The sequence below is a fragment of the Urocitellus parryii genome, chromosome 5 (assembly GCF_045843805.1).
Source record: "Urocitellus parryii isolate mUroPar1 chromosome 5, mUroPar1.hap1, whole genome shotgun sequence".
NCBI classification, from domain to species: Eukaryota; Metazoa; Chordata; class Mammalia; order Rodentia; family Sciuridae; genus Urocitellus; species Urocitellus parryii.
The window spans coordinates 108,386,429-108,400,966 of record NC_135535.1 but is presented as its reverse complement, the minus strand read 5'-3'; the positions used below and the strand labels follow the sequence as shown (position 1 = coordinate 108,400,966).

General features: G+C 42.9%; 1 protein-coding gene across 2 annotated transcripts in view; it reads right to left on the bottom strand.

Annotated features, from left to right (window-relative positions):
- The window catches only part of Ano2 (anoctamin 2), a 331,044-nt gene that overhangs the window by 20,992 nt on the left and 295,514 nt on the right, over positions 1 to 14,538 (bottom strand). The gene's annotated exons all lie outside the window — the stretch shown is intronic.

The following is a 14,538-nucleotide window of genomic DNA, read 5'->3' as shown; positions in this document are numbered from 1 at the left end:
GAACTTATTTTTGCCAGGTGTGAAACACACACACACACACACACACACACACACACACAGGCTGAAAACATTAAATATGTGAATTGAAAGCATTGTATTTAACCAGGATGTGAGGACAGACACATAAAATCTTCACACCTCTGCACAGTAATTCTCGTTGTTGTAATCTGTACAGATGCTTTAAAGAAAGCTGGAGTGAAAACATTCCAATTCCACTGAAAACGATAACGGCTCTTTTTTTTTATTCTTCTTACTTTCTATAGTTTAGTAAAAGCAACACATTCTGCTTAGAGGGATTGAAAACTCAGACCTAAAAACGATCCCTTTTGTGAGCCACTAATGAGCAAGGCAAGGGAACAACTGAGGGACACATTGGTGTGAGTTTGTCTCGGTCAGGAGGCAGTTTTTGAAAAGATTCTGCCAGAAACCGTCCATTAATAGAAACACTGGTGGAAAGCACAGCCAGGGCAGGTCATCGCTGTCTGTTTCATCAGCCCATATTTCAAGGCTGTACCCAGTGACCTCCTTCTCCTAAAGGCAAGAGATGCCAACTGTGCTCTGCACTGAGAGTCTCTGTGTCAGTAGAAAGAGAGAGGAAAAGGCCTGAGCTACAGTCTCCGCCTAGGCCTCTGTTTCCTGGGAAAACAGGAAATATGAGTCCTCAATACGACTATTCACTCACTCACTCACTCCTCACTCATTCATTCAACAAGCATTAACCAAGCACATTCTACATACTGACTCCATGTCCACTGCTAGGAAACAAAGATTATCAGTGCTGTGGCTTGAAGGGGTCCCCCAAAGCTCATGTGATAGAACTGAATCTCCTGTGCAACAGTGCTGAGAGGCTGGACTAGTGAAGTGACTAGGTCAAGAGGACTCAGTCCTCAGTGAATGGATTAAGGAGGAGACTTGCTGTGAGAGGGGCTTGCTATAAAAGCCACTGGAGCATCCTCTTGCAATTCTGCCTTCCACAAATGGGTGATGCAGCATGAAAGTCTTCACCACACACCAGAGCCATTGCTCTAGGACTTCCCAGCCTCTAGAACCATAAGCCAAATAAACTTTTATTGTTTATACATTTTCTAGTCTCAGGTATTCTGTTACAGCAACACAAAACAGACCAATACAAATAGATTACTATGTTATCTTTCCAAGAACTCAGAGGATTCAGTGGGGAAGAGAAAATGTAAACAAACCTTGACAGTGTCATTGAGTTAGAACAATAATGGTGGCATCAACAGGATGTTATGGAGCACTGGGCAGGAATAACTTGCTTTCACCAGCATATTGTGGAGGCTCTGCAGAATTCATGATCTTTGGACTTGAAGAACAAGTAAAAGAGGTAGGTGAATGTTCGCTATATGGTTGGTAGCTAAGATTTTTCCTGCTCCACTAGTCCAAATCCACAGACTACTTAGGAAATAAAGACAACAAGTGGAATTCCCTTTCAATCTGTATGGAGTCACCTGGGGTTTATACAACGGATCAGGCTCCATTCAGAAACCCTGAGAAGTCACAACAGGAAGGGACAGGCTTGAAGCCACAGCTGAAGCACTGAAAGAGGACTGCATGGAAACCAATGTGACACAAGGACAAATCAGCAAGGCGCAGTTGGCTCTAGTTTTTCTTCATTTCCTCTGTACTTAAAGGAGACTTGATCACTGCTTTTTACCCCAGCCTTACAACAAGATGAGGGAGAGCTGAGTTGGTAAGAAGTACCGATTCACCTCTTGGAGAACCACCTGGTAAATTTCCAGTGAAGGTTTATTAAACGAACAAATGAATGGATGGGCTTTGTCACCCCTGTTTACTTTATCCACCTGCAAGATGAGAGTGTGTGGGCCACTGAGACATTTGTCCTTCTTGCCACCCACCCACGTGGACTGTGGTCATGCAGTGAGGGAGGGAGGGGCAAGGAACATAGTCATGATTGGAAAGAAGCATCCAAGCCGCAAATCATGACTGAAGACATTTGTTTACTTTATTCCTTGCCCTCTACCTCTTCCCAAAAGGTTGTAGAAAAGTCAACACAATGAAAATGCAATTGGGCTTATGGAATTTTACAAGAAGGAAAAAGAAGTCCTCAGAAAAGAGGGCAAAACAAAATAAGCAGACTCTGGGGGCCCGTAACGCAGTGATGATGGAGGGACAAAGTTCACCCTGAACTTCCTCGTTGTTAGAGGAGAAATGGGAAGGCAGCACAGTTCTCCAAATTAAAACCTCCAAATTGAAAGAGTTCTCTAAATTAAATTAAAAGAGTGCCTTTCATTCATTCCTCCCTTCACTCACTCACTCACTCACTTCTCCAACACTGACAAGGCATATTCTGCATATCAGGAGCCTTCTGGAGTACACTGAGGGGCGCCCTATCCAGAGGTAGCCTTGCTTTTTCTCTTAAGTGTGCGTGGGAGGCGCAGCCCCCAGTACAGATAATGCCAATCAATGCCTGGCTCAGAAGTTAAAGGAGACAAATGACCTGGGACTCACCCTACTTCCCAGAAATGTTGGAACAAGACCCTGGATGCTGCCTGAACTGTGTTTAAATGCCATTTGGAGAAGGTGGCAGGTGGCTAATTATCTAGTGGAATGACTCAGTTCATATAAACAGGATGGTTCAGGGAAAGGAATTTCCTGGTTCTTTGAGCCCCTGGCTCATAGCACACACACTTGGAGTTACATGTGACAAAAGATTTGGGCTTTGGTGCCATTGGCTTTGCAGATATTCTGGAATTCACCGACATCCAGCCTGGATGTAAATCTGGAAATTACCCAGCATAGTCCTCACCAAAGACAGTAGAGTTGAAAGGCATCTTGAGTGTCACCTAAGTTATCTCTCCATGGGAAGTGTCAATCCTTTCCACTTTTTGTTTGATAAGTGGCCACTTTTCACCTAGTCATTTCCAGGGTAGGGTACTCAATGAGCCAGCCCTTTTTATTGTTCTTTATTCTCTTTCTCAGTTGTAAGTCACTGAGACTTTGGGGTACATATTATAAAGCAGTAGCTGTTGACTAATCCATGGGATTATTTTGCCTGAACTATCTAGATAATTTTACAAGCTCATTAATTGATCATGCTGCTCTTAGGAGAAATCTTAGGAAATCTGCTCTTAGGAGGACAGCATTCCCTAAACCCAAGCAGTTCAAAATAAGGAGTCTTTGCAGCTTGAGGGGTGGGGTAGACTGTGCCAGTGAAAGCAACACAGCAAGGGGTCTGGAGAACTTGGATGAAAAGTGATGTCTGCCCTTGCCATTTCCTCCTCCAGAACCTCATTATGGAATCACTTGTTCTTCACACTTGTTCAGCAAACATTTAAAGAGTACCTACTACATACTAGATCCTGTGTGTGGGGGGGAGGGGTGGGGGTGAATGCATGAGACATAAAACTTGCCCTCCTGAAGCTTCCCTCAGGATTTAGTGACTCTCAGGAAGACAGGCTATCAGCCTTCAGGCGTGAAAAACCGACAATGGTATCACGTATTTATCTGGATAAAAAGGTGATAAAACTTTATCAAGAAATTCATTTGGAACCTGTCGTCGCTAAACTCCTCTTATAGGATTAAACTCAGGCCTACTTTTTTCTACCGAGTTCTGCCTTGTAGGAAAAATCTAACCACTGTACACTGCCAGCGTCCAGCTTGCAGCTCTTAAAGCAAGAGAAGAATCCTTTCTCCTGGGGCCCTGAGGGAGACCCCCTAGCTGGGCTGTGAGGGGCCTGCAGTGAAGGAGCTTTGAAGCCCCACAGTGGGGTCAGGGACAATGATGATTAATGCCACAGCCTGCTCCTGGCCAGCATTCTTGCTCCCCTCAGAGATGGGGGATGGGGGGCTAGCCTTGAAGTCCTTCTTAGTAAGCTCTTCAGGAAAAGGGTTTGATATTGGAGATTCCCTCGAAAGCTAGGGCTCGGCTGCTGCTCCCCTCACAGGTCTCCCAGCTTAATCCCTCACTCTCAGATTTCTCTTTGTCTGGAGCCAGCCCATCCCCACAGCCACTCCTGCCCAGAGGTAGCTCCCTGCTCCCCCACCAAGCCCACTCCCAGCTTCCCCTTCTCCTCACAGCCCCTCCCCCAGGCTGCCCAGCCTGGGCCCTACCTCCAGCTCAATTTAGAAAAATGTGAACATAATACATCTCTCCCTGCTGCCTCCCTCCACTGATGACCTGCCCTACCATTACCACTGCTCAGAGTGGGCTCAACGCACTTCCTGTCTGCATGGGTGGTCCTGGGGATCACGGGAAGGAAGCTGACAGCTGAGAGCTGGGCCAGGGATCACCATGTCAGGCACACCAGAGGGAGCAGGCAGCTTTGGTTTCACTGCTCTCATTTTTGCTCTAAGTCCAAGACCAGAGCCCCTCTGGAATTGGGGAGGTCTCGTCAGTTGGGAGGGAAGGAAGGAACCTCACTCTGTTCCTCCATTGAATCCAAAGTTCCTATGGGTCCTGATGCAGTTGTCTCCTGGAATGGTCTGGAAAGGAGCTCTAGTCTCAGTTCTACTAATGAGTCATTGGGGTGACTTTAGGCAGCTCACGTCACCCTGGGCCTGTTAGTTTTGAGGTGCATCATCCAGCTGATATGTTTGACCTAGAATGCCGGCACTGGAAGGGACCCTGGAGGTCCCCAGGCCCAGTGGTTTGAAAACACTTTGTTCTTGTCAAAAATGCAATGAAAAATCATTTTCTATGTCATTCACTTCCATGTGTGTGCTGAAACTCCCCCAGCTCTCACACTCAAAAGAACCATCTAGGAGTCCAAAAAAAGCAAAGGCAACATTGACTCTGTTTTTCTTTATGTTTCCAAAATATCAGGAGTTCTGTCATACTTGTGACATACTGCACAGACCTGACCATAGACCAGTGAGTTACATCATGGCGGTAAAAGAACTCATCCTTTTGTTTAATGCACTGTAAGATCTAGGAAGAAAGAGAGGCCCCCCAAGAGATGACATGCCTGAGACCACACCACTAGAGAGGGGCAGAGCTGGGGGATGGGGGTGTAGCTCAGTGGTAGACCACTTGTCTGCTATGGGTAAGCAAAGTTCTGGGCTCCCTCCCTCCTAGTACTGCAAAAAACAGAAGGGGAAAAAAAAAAGAGTTTGAAGCAGAGCTATATTCTCACTCAAGTCTCATTTGACACTGGAAATATGGGGCAGAGGGATATTGCTCACTTTACCCTGCAATGATATCTACAGGTAAAGAGGCGACATCCATAATGGACTTCTACTTCAAAAGCATAGAGAAAGTAGAAGTGGTGGCATGGTGACACATCACCAAGGGCTATTAGTTTTCCACAGGGATGGCAGAAACTGCTACCTCCAATGAGGTTTTGATGTCTGCTGTGGACTTCAGTCTTCTCTGTCTCACAGAGCCATTTCCCACAGCAGCCATCAGAAGCAGCACAGATGGGTTCACATTACACCTTCTCTTATTTCCCTGGCTTGCTCAGGGGGGGAGGAGAGCACAATAGCCAGGGGTGGGGGAGGGAGGGAAAAGGCCGAAGTTAAGGGGAGGAAGGGAAGGGGCATGGAAGTGGGAGGAGGGGGCAGGGAAAGAGAAACTTGGTTAACCACCACTCTAGATAATCCACTCACTGGATTATCAGCCCTAAACAAATGAGAATCGCATAGCATTACTACAAAGTGAGATTCCTTCAGCCTAGATAAGAGAGCGGTAGACAGATAAACACCCTCATTTATGAGGCCACTCACATTTACCCTGTGTGTTCCTAGTGTCAGTGTCGGCGCTGGGCATGGTATTGCTATTCAAGAAGCCTGATGTGGAGAGCAGGCTGTGTCCTGCTCCAGAGTGACTCCACTGTGATTAAAATAATAATTCTCAGACTCCTATTGGGCTCTGCCAAACCCTGAGTTACTCCATTTTGTAAAGCGGTAGTTTGTTTTGAGTTGTGTTCCATTTTGAGTACAAGTGCCAAAGTAGAATGACTCTATACCTGTTTGTACAACTGAACAACCACTGTTTGCATAACACAACCACACAGGCACAAACGGATCAATTGTGCTGAATACAAATGACTACCTGTGAGCTTCCCAAATTAAATTCAAAGCACATAGATGCATGGGCATATCCACCCAGATCAGAAAAACCAGGTCCATGATCTTATCAAGCCCATGGGACCACTGGATAAAGCAACCTTCTCACCTGAGACCTATGCATGGAGGAGTACCACAAGACTGGCTACTGCAGCACACACGTGACCGTCATCAGACTTTATGGCGAATGCATCACAGGGTCAACAGGCCATGAACCTTTGACTTTATGTCCCCAGGATTCAGGTCTTTGGCTCAGCTGGATCTTTTATTTTTTTTTTTCTTGATACTGGGAATTGAACTTGGGACCCTCAACCACTGAGCCACATCCTATCCCAGCCCCCCTTTTTAAAAAAAAATATATTTTTTACTTAGAGAAGAGGTCTGAGTTGTTTAGTGCCTCACTGTTGATGAGGCTGGCTTTGAACTTGCGATCCTCCTGCCTCCGCCTCTTGAGCCACTAGGATTATAGGCATGTACCACTGGTTCAGCTATATTTTTCTTTTTGAAATGACCCATTCTAAAATACCCTGTCCTTCAAACCCTGGCCTAGAATAAGTTCCCAGGTCTGACAGCTCTGGGTCCTGAACAAATTTTTTGGCAGGTTCCATCTGGCAACCTGTGATGACTTTCTTGCAATTGTTATCTGCCTTTGAGGTCAGTGAAGACTTCCAAAACCCTGGGGCCACCTTAACCTTTCTGTAACCTCTATCTATCATTGTGTAAAGTGTGATGTGTGCTTTGAGTGTTATAAAGATTAGTCATTAAGATTGGAATGAAAGATTTGCAATTTCCCAGCTTAGGACTACCAAGCAACCCATGAATACTCAGTGAATTGCAACTGGTGAAAGTGATGAAGCTTGTGAATTTGTTACTCCATAAATTCTGATGTTGTGGAAAGATACAAACAAATGTGTTTGGTCTGTTAATGGCGTAACTCACTCAGGACACCTGCCCTCAGGAATTAATTATTGATTCTCTTCTTGGACGGTCCCTGCTTCCTCTGAAGTCTCAAAACAAACCTGAGGTGGTAACTGGGTGATGAGCCTCCTTTGTTTGGTCCAGTTTGTGGTTTCTAAAACCCAAGGAGGTTTGGTGAGTGGATAATTATGGCTGGAAGCAGGAAGAGAATGGGGTTAAGGCTGCTCTGAGGGGCTCAAGACAAGCTGCAGAGCCACAGCCTCTCGGAAGCCGGCAAAGCCAGGGGAACTTTCTTCCAAGACAGACCTTCCAGGTGACTGTCGGCCTGCCCATTAGTCTCTGCCACCAGATCCTGAAGCCCTGGAGGGCATGGGCCACATCTGTTATCTGTGTCCCCAGTGCCCAGCACTGGTCCTGACACTATAGCACTGCCCTCAGGATGGTCAGGAGGGGATGCGGCAGAGGAAAGGTGTAGGTATGGAGTGGAGGTCAAAGCCAAATCTTTAAAGCCAAGTCTGTGGTCCAAGCCAAGACCACCTCAGAGGCAGAGCATTCTACCCTGTCCATTTCCATGAAGAACTTGATTCTTGAAAGGAAAGGTATAAATTAAAACCAGAGGTAACTTGTTCTTTGAAAGAAACCTTGATAGTAGACATGACCTAGCTTCACCTTGGAAGATGAAAACTGCTTCCTATAAAGAAATATCTAAATATGTCCATGGTGGAGAGGGAGGCCCAAATATCTTGGGATCAAGAGAAGTGGGACTTTTATTTCTTTGCCACTGAAAGCTAGTCACTCCAATATTTTATGGAACTTTTACTGTGTTCCAGGAAATGGTGCTGAGTGGTGTGTTAAAAAGAACTAACACAGTCCCTGTGCCCAAAGCACTCACACTTTCTAAAGGGCATAGGTTCAGGAGAAGACAGAAGAACAGAGGATGAGAGAATCAGCAAGTCATCTTCTCCAAAAGCAAATGTGATAGAACCTGAATAACTCAGTAAGAACTTGTACGCAGATAGAATAAAGAGCACAGGCAAATGCAGACATGGTAGAGACAATGACCCAGATATGCATCTGTGGATGTGTAAAGGACAGTTAAACAAGAGTCAGTTCACAGATGTCCCTGTGTGTTGTCCTGGGGGATAGGAACCTTAAGTCAGTAGCACTGAAGGAGGTAAGATACACACACACACACACACACACACACACACACACACACACAAATAGTCTGGTTTGTATTTTACTAAAGTCATCCTATTCTAAAAAGTAAGAAGGAAAGGCAGAAAGAGGAATAGGAAAGGTTATCAGTGATCTAAGAAGTTAGGATACAGTTGTAGTCACTCAAAGGAGAACAGGTAAGGGCTTCAACAGTAATTTGAAATTCTCAGTAGAGGCAAAATCAGTGCAGGGAAGGAACCATGAATAAATAAGGCTCAGACTCATACCAAACAGGCTTCTCTACAGCTATCGTTGATGCAAAGCTGAAAATAAATCAGAAGAACAAGACAGGATCTATACCAGTCATGGTTGTTCCTTCTGAACCTAGTAGTTCAGACTTCTACTTTCATAAGACAACTCAGATGTGGTCCCAAGCGCTTTGATGTCCTGGGCTATGATTCTTATACACCTTGGTGGACATTTTCAGAGAGTAGGAGAGACTGGGGGCCCGTGGCTCTTCACAGTAATTATCTGACTTTCACGTCAAATGAAAAGTGAGTAAATAGGCCTTCCCCCATGCACCTCTTTTCTATTAGGGTTTAACAGGATTTAAGTTCATGACTGAGATTTTTATCTAATGACTCTGAGTGACAGAAGAAATGCATCTCACCACCCACCTTAAGGGCCCTAAGGACTCAATGTTTGGGTTACATTTGGGAAGCTGGAAGAAGGCTTTAAGGGGGATAATTGAATTCCTGAGGTAGGAAGACAATAGCGATTAAGTTTTGGATGACTGGAGGAAAAAAAATTGTGGGTTTTAGATAAACAGATGACAAAAAGAACCCATTTGAGATTCCAGTCTTTTCAAGTAGGGCCCCAGGGGCTTAGAATTTTCTGAAAGGACAAATGTCTCAGAGTATTTATAGCTCATGCTTCTGAATATAATTCTCAGGTGTGTCTTGGAGTCCGGTACCCTCATTCTTTAAACAATTATACACAATCCTAACACTGATGGGCGCACTATATTCTGAACCTTCAGAATGTTTTCAATCAAAAAGCTTTCTAGATTCAACAGAAATTGGACTCATGACAGTAATAATGGCTAATGAGAGTCTACGTATATACTGTTTTTTAATTACTTTTTGTTTTGAACTGTGGATGGAACCCACAGGCACTGTACCACTGAGTCACACCCCCAGCCCTTTTTATTTTTTGAGACAGGGTTTCACTAAATTGCCCAGGCTGACCCTCAAATTTGTGATCCTCCTACCTCAGTCTCCTAAGTAGCTTGGATTGCAGCACCTGGCTACTTGGTATTCAGCACCTAATTTGTATAACAGTCCTATGAGGTAGATGTTATCAACAAACCCACAATTTAGATGGGAAAATTGGGTCTGATAACTTTAAGCCTCAAGCTCAGAGTCACATAGCATTAGTATTGGAAGTATTGATTTGACTCCCACGCTCACCCTAACCATGGTGCGTGGAGGTGTAGGAGTGCTGTTGATGAAGCTTGGTGGGCTCTATCCTGCAGCCCAGTCTTTAAATGTACATGAAAACTCCCTTGAAAGGTGAAGAGGAGAGTCTAAAGATAAAAGTAATGAAAGGGACCTTACCCCAGAAAACATCATCCTTACACTTACATGAAATATTAAGTTAGATAGTAATGTTTCTTTTTTAAAAATATTTTTTTAATTGTAGGTGGACACAATATCTTTATTTTATTTATTTATATGTGGTGCTGAGAATTGAACCCATGTGCTAAGTGAGCACTCTACTGCTGAGCCACAGCCACAGCCCCTAGATAGTAATGTTCCTTAAATAATTGAAAGTCTTAATGAAATGGCCTAAAGATTTTTTGTAGAACCTAGCTTGGAAAATCCATACATGATCCAGGCTGCTTCCTCTTCCAGATAAGTCTGCATTAATATCTATTGGATATGTTGATTGGATTAATGTCAATGTCACTCTGAATTGATGAAGAGACTGTTCTGGTTTCCAAACTTGTTCCTCCATCTAGGTGCTGAATAAAACTTGATGAATGTGCCAGGTGTGGTGGTATAGACCTATAATCCCAGTAGCTCGGGAGGCTGAGGCAGGAGGATTGCGAGTTCAAAGCCAGCCTCAGCAGCTTAGCAAGGCCCTAATCAACTTAGTGAGACTTGTCTCTAAGTAAAATATAAAAAGGGCTGGGGATGTGGCTCAGTGGTTAAGCATCCCTGGTTCAATCCCCAGTACAAAAATAAATTGATGAATGAAAGAATAAATAAATAAATAGCCTGTGTTTCCCCATTTCTTCCTTAGTCTTATGACCCCCTTCTTTGCTGCCTATTTGCCTAAGGGCAATGAAGAATTCTTACTCAGCATAATGGTGAAGATTTTACCATCACTTCCTCTGTCTTCAGGACTGTCTGCTAATCCCAAGTCTGTATTGAAACCTTTCCTATCCCAAACTACCATTTGATTGTCTTTGTCTCATTTGCCAGTCCCTCTTCCTTAGAATGCACTTCTCTGCTTTTATCACTGATATGTAGATCCTTGAAACCAAAGAGGACCTCATACCTAAACTGGAAACCTCTTCATAACATCTCTAATCCACCATCCACCCAGTGCTGCTTGGAAAATGATCCTTCGTTTGCTTCATAAAATTATTATTATTATTAACTCATCATGTAAAAAAAATCTTTTCCATTAATTAGTATATTCATTCATGGTTGATTCCATGAACTTATTTTTGTTTTTCAGATGCACTTGAGAGCTTGTTATGTGCCAAGAAATGTGCCGGATTCCAGGGGATACAAAGACAAATAAGCCTTGGTCCCATCTCACTGCTCTTTCTAGAACATAACAGACCAGGTCTGCTGGAAAACAGATATGTGAGCTGTTATGGTTTGGATGAGGTGTCCCTGGAAAGCTCACATGAGATAATGCAGGAAGGTTTGGAGGAGAAATGATTGGATTACAGCCTTAGCCTAATCAGTGACTTAATCCCTGATGGAATAACTGAAGTGCTAGGGTGTGGCTGGAGGAGATGGGGATTGGGGTGTGGCTTTGGGTATATGTTTGTATCTGGAGAATGGAGTTTCTCTCTCTGCTTTCTGATCACTGTGATATGAACTCTTCTCTCTGCCACACTCTTCCATCATGATGTTTTGCCTCACCTCAAGCCCCGAGGAATGGAGCCAGCCTTCTATGGACTAAAACCTCTGAAACTGTGAGCCCTTAAATAAACTTTTCCTCCCTTAAGATTTTTCTGGTCAGATCTTTTAGTCATAGCAGCAAAAAAGCTGACTAAAACCTGAGCCATGAGCAATAGTAGCATAATTCAGTAAGATCCCATCAGTGTGTGCACTAAATGTAAGACTAGGGCAGAAAAGCTAATAAATAATGAAATCACGCAGGACCAACTGCAGGTTGGCCTGGAATGACTTCAGAGAAAGCACTATACGAAGTGAAGCTAGGGATGAGTTTGGAATGTTCAGGTCAACAGGGTGGAATGGGGTGTGCACAGAGGGTTGGGAGTCTCAAGCTTACTATAGACTGATAATTCTTCCATATCATGTGACTTCAGGAAATAGAATATGTAAGGGTATTTGCTAAAAGGGAGTTTTCATGAACTGTCTTTGTCTAGGTGAACTGGTCTAATCCTTTTGGAAAGTAACTTGATAATATGAATCAAGAACAACAAAATGAACACATCTCAGCCCAGTCAATCACACCTTTGTAAATCTACCTTGATGAAATGATACTGAATGTGGAAAAGATTATATGCACAAAGATAGTGTATACTGTTTTAGAGCATTAAAATAGGGGAGAATTGAGGAATAAGCCTCCATACCCTGAACTGGGAGATAAACAATGCTACATTTATTAGAGGGACTATCGTGAAGCCATTAATTTTGAATATTATGTGACAACTTAGAAGCATTTATTCTTATATTGTCGAATAAAAAAGAACAGTATGTGATCACAACCTTATTTTAAAAATCTTATATATAACAAAATGTGTCTAAGAAATGGAACCAAAATGCTTTAAAAAGTTAGGTTAAAATGAGGGGAATTTGGGGAGAAACTTCCCTATTTTTACTCTATTTTCAAACTTTCTTATATATATATGGTTGTTTTATTCACTTATAACCTGTTAAATATTTGAATTTTTGTTTGCTTTTGATTTCAATCTGTGCTGTGAATTTCACTTTAAATTTTGCTGGAAATTTCTTCCACAAGTAACTAGGTAGGTCTTCTACTTCTTTTTGTTCCTCTTCCCATTACTTTGTAAACAATCAAAATCTAAACACATTGTGGATTTATACTTAGCCATATAAAGCTGTCAAAGTTGAGCATATTTCCTATTCTCTGCTTTCCTAGGACCTCAAGATCATTAAAATAATCAATACTGACACCTCATACTGTGTCCGTTTAGATATGAGGTGTCTCCCAAAAGATCATGTGTGAGATAACGCAAGAATTTTCAGAGGTGAAATGATTAGATTATGAAAGGTGTAACCCCATAAGTGGATTAATCCACTAATATGGATTAACTGGGAGGTAAATGTAGGCAGGTAGGGTGTGGCTGGAGGAAGTGATCTCTGGGAATATACCTTTGGGGTTTATATTTTGTCTCTGGTAAGTAGAGTTCTCTCTCTCTGCTTCCTGATTGCCATTTTGTGATCTGCTTTCCTCTTCCAGGCCCTTGCACCATGGTGTTCTGCCTCACCTCAGACCCAGAGGTATGGATTGGCTGATCATGGACTGAACGGCTGAAACCATGAGCTAACATAACTTTTTCCCTCTACATTGTTCTTGTTAGAATTCTTTCTGGTCAGAGAGAAGAAAAAGCTAACTAAAACATATAGTTTTTATATGTAAAGACATTCTTCTAAAACCTTCACAGCTATTAATTCATCAAGTACTCACAACAATCCCATGGAGTAAATATTATTATCCTTTTTTTTTTCCACAACTAAGTAAATAGACACTTAAAAGGTTAACCACTCTCCCAAGGTCATCTAGCTAGTCAGACACAGAGTCAGGAATCTGAACCCAGGGAATACAGTTCAAGGGTCTTTGCTCTTAATCACACAAAGGAAGGTTTGCAATAGCCAACTAGCGGAACAGACAGGTAGCAGGTATGGCAATCTCCACAGATAATTGGTGGTGGGGTGGGGACCAGGGGTGGAGGTTGGAGGTATACAGAACTCAAAGATTCCTAGTGGAAGCTTGATCTCTGGCAGCAACTCTTTTTTTCTGGGTGAGAGGATGGCAGATGTAGAATGGCAATCTGAAATACGAGCAGTCACCCCTTTGGAAATACCTGGCTCAGAGTCAGGATGGATTAGAGGTAGGACTTAGCTAAATGTGAAAAGCATGAGAAAACTGATTTCTATAAATTGGGTGGGTCTTGATATTTTCTATAGCAATTGTTCCTGAAGCAATTGTTCCTGAATTGTTCCTGACTATTTCTTTTCTGAAAAGTAGATTACGGTTAAAAAGATCAGGTTTTGCCCATAACCAGGGCTAGACCTCTCCTGACTATCTAATCTAGAACCTGCCCCTCCTGCCATCCCTAATTTACATACATACATTCTTATAACACAATAGGATAAATATCCACTAGAAATAATGAGTAAGGCACCTGGAGCACAGAGAGACATTGGTAACCCCTGTTGAAAGTGAATAACCAAAAGGGTCAGGAGTCACTGTGCAAACACAATGATAGGTGCAATTATATTAAGTATTGAATTAAGTATTGACTGATTCTTCTGTGACTCTGATTGATGTCTCTCTATAATCTCTAGATTTAACAAATGTTTCAATGCTGTACCTGGGCTGTTTCTCATTGGTGTCCTATCCTTTTAATTCATTAGTTCCAAGCCTTGGAAAAAAGTTTCTCAAATGTCTATCCTAACAGAAGATGAGAATTATTCTCAAGTGGCCAAGAGTTTGAAGGCAGCTGGTCTAAACTGAAACACTTCTCATAATATAGCACTGGCTTTCAAGCCACATCTGAAATGAGTAGCTTCTATCTGCTTGTACTGACTGGTACTGTTGCCTTCAAGCCTTATATAAAATAACCAGAGGCTCTGCAACTGGAAATCTACCTCTCATCCTTACACAAAATGTCCTCAACTTTTTTGTTGATAAGTGGGTGTGTTACCCAGCCCTGCCTGAGCAGAGTGGGGCTCCTTGTCCAAGATGTATATATCCTTGACACAAGTAAAATAGGTTACTTTTCTTTCACAGAAACTAGATTCTTAAATTCGAGATTTCACAATTTACCTCCTGACTTTGTCAGTAATAGAAGGTTTGGGAGGAGACCTGAGAGACCCAACTTTGATTTCATGATGAGCAGAGGAGGCCCAAGGAGAAGAAGGCATCACCCTGCTATCATCTATCCATTGGTGACAGCTGCTTCTG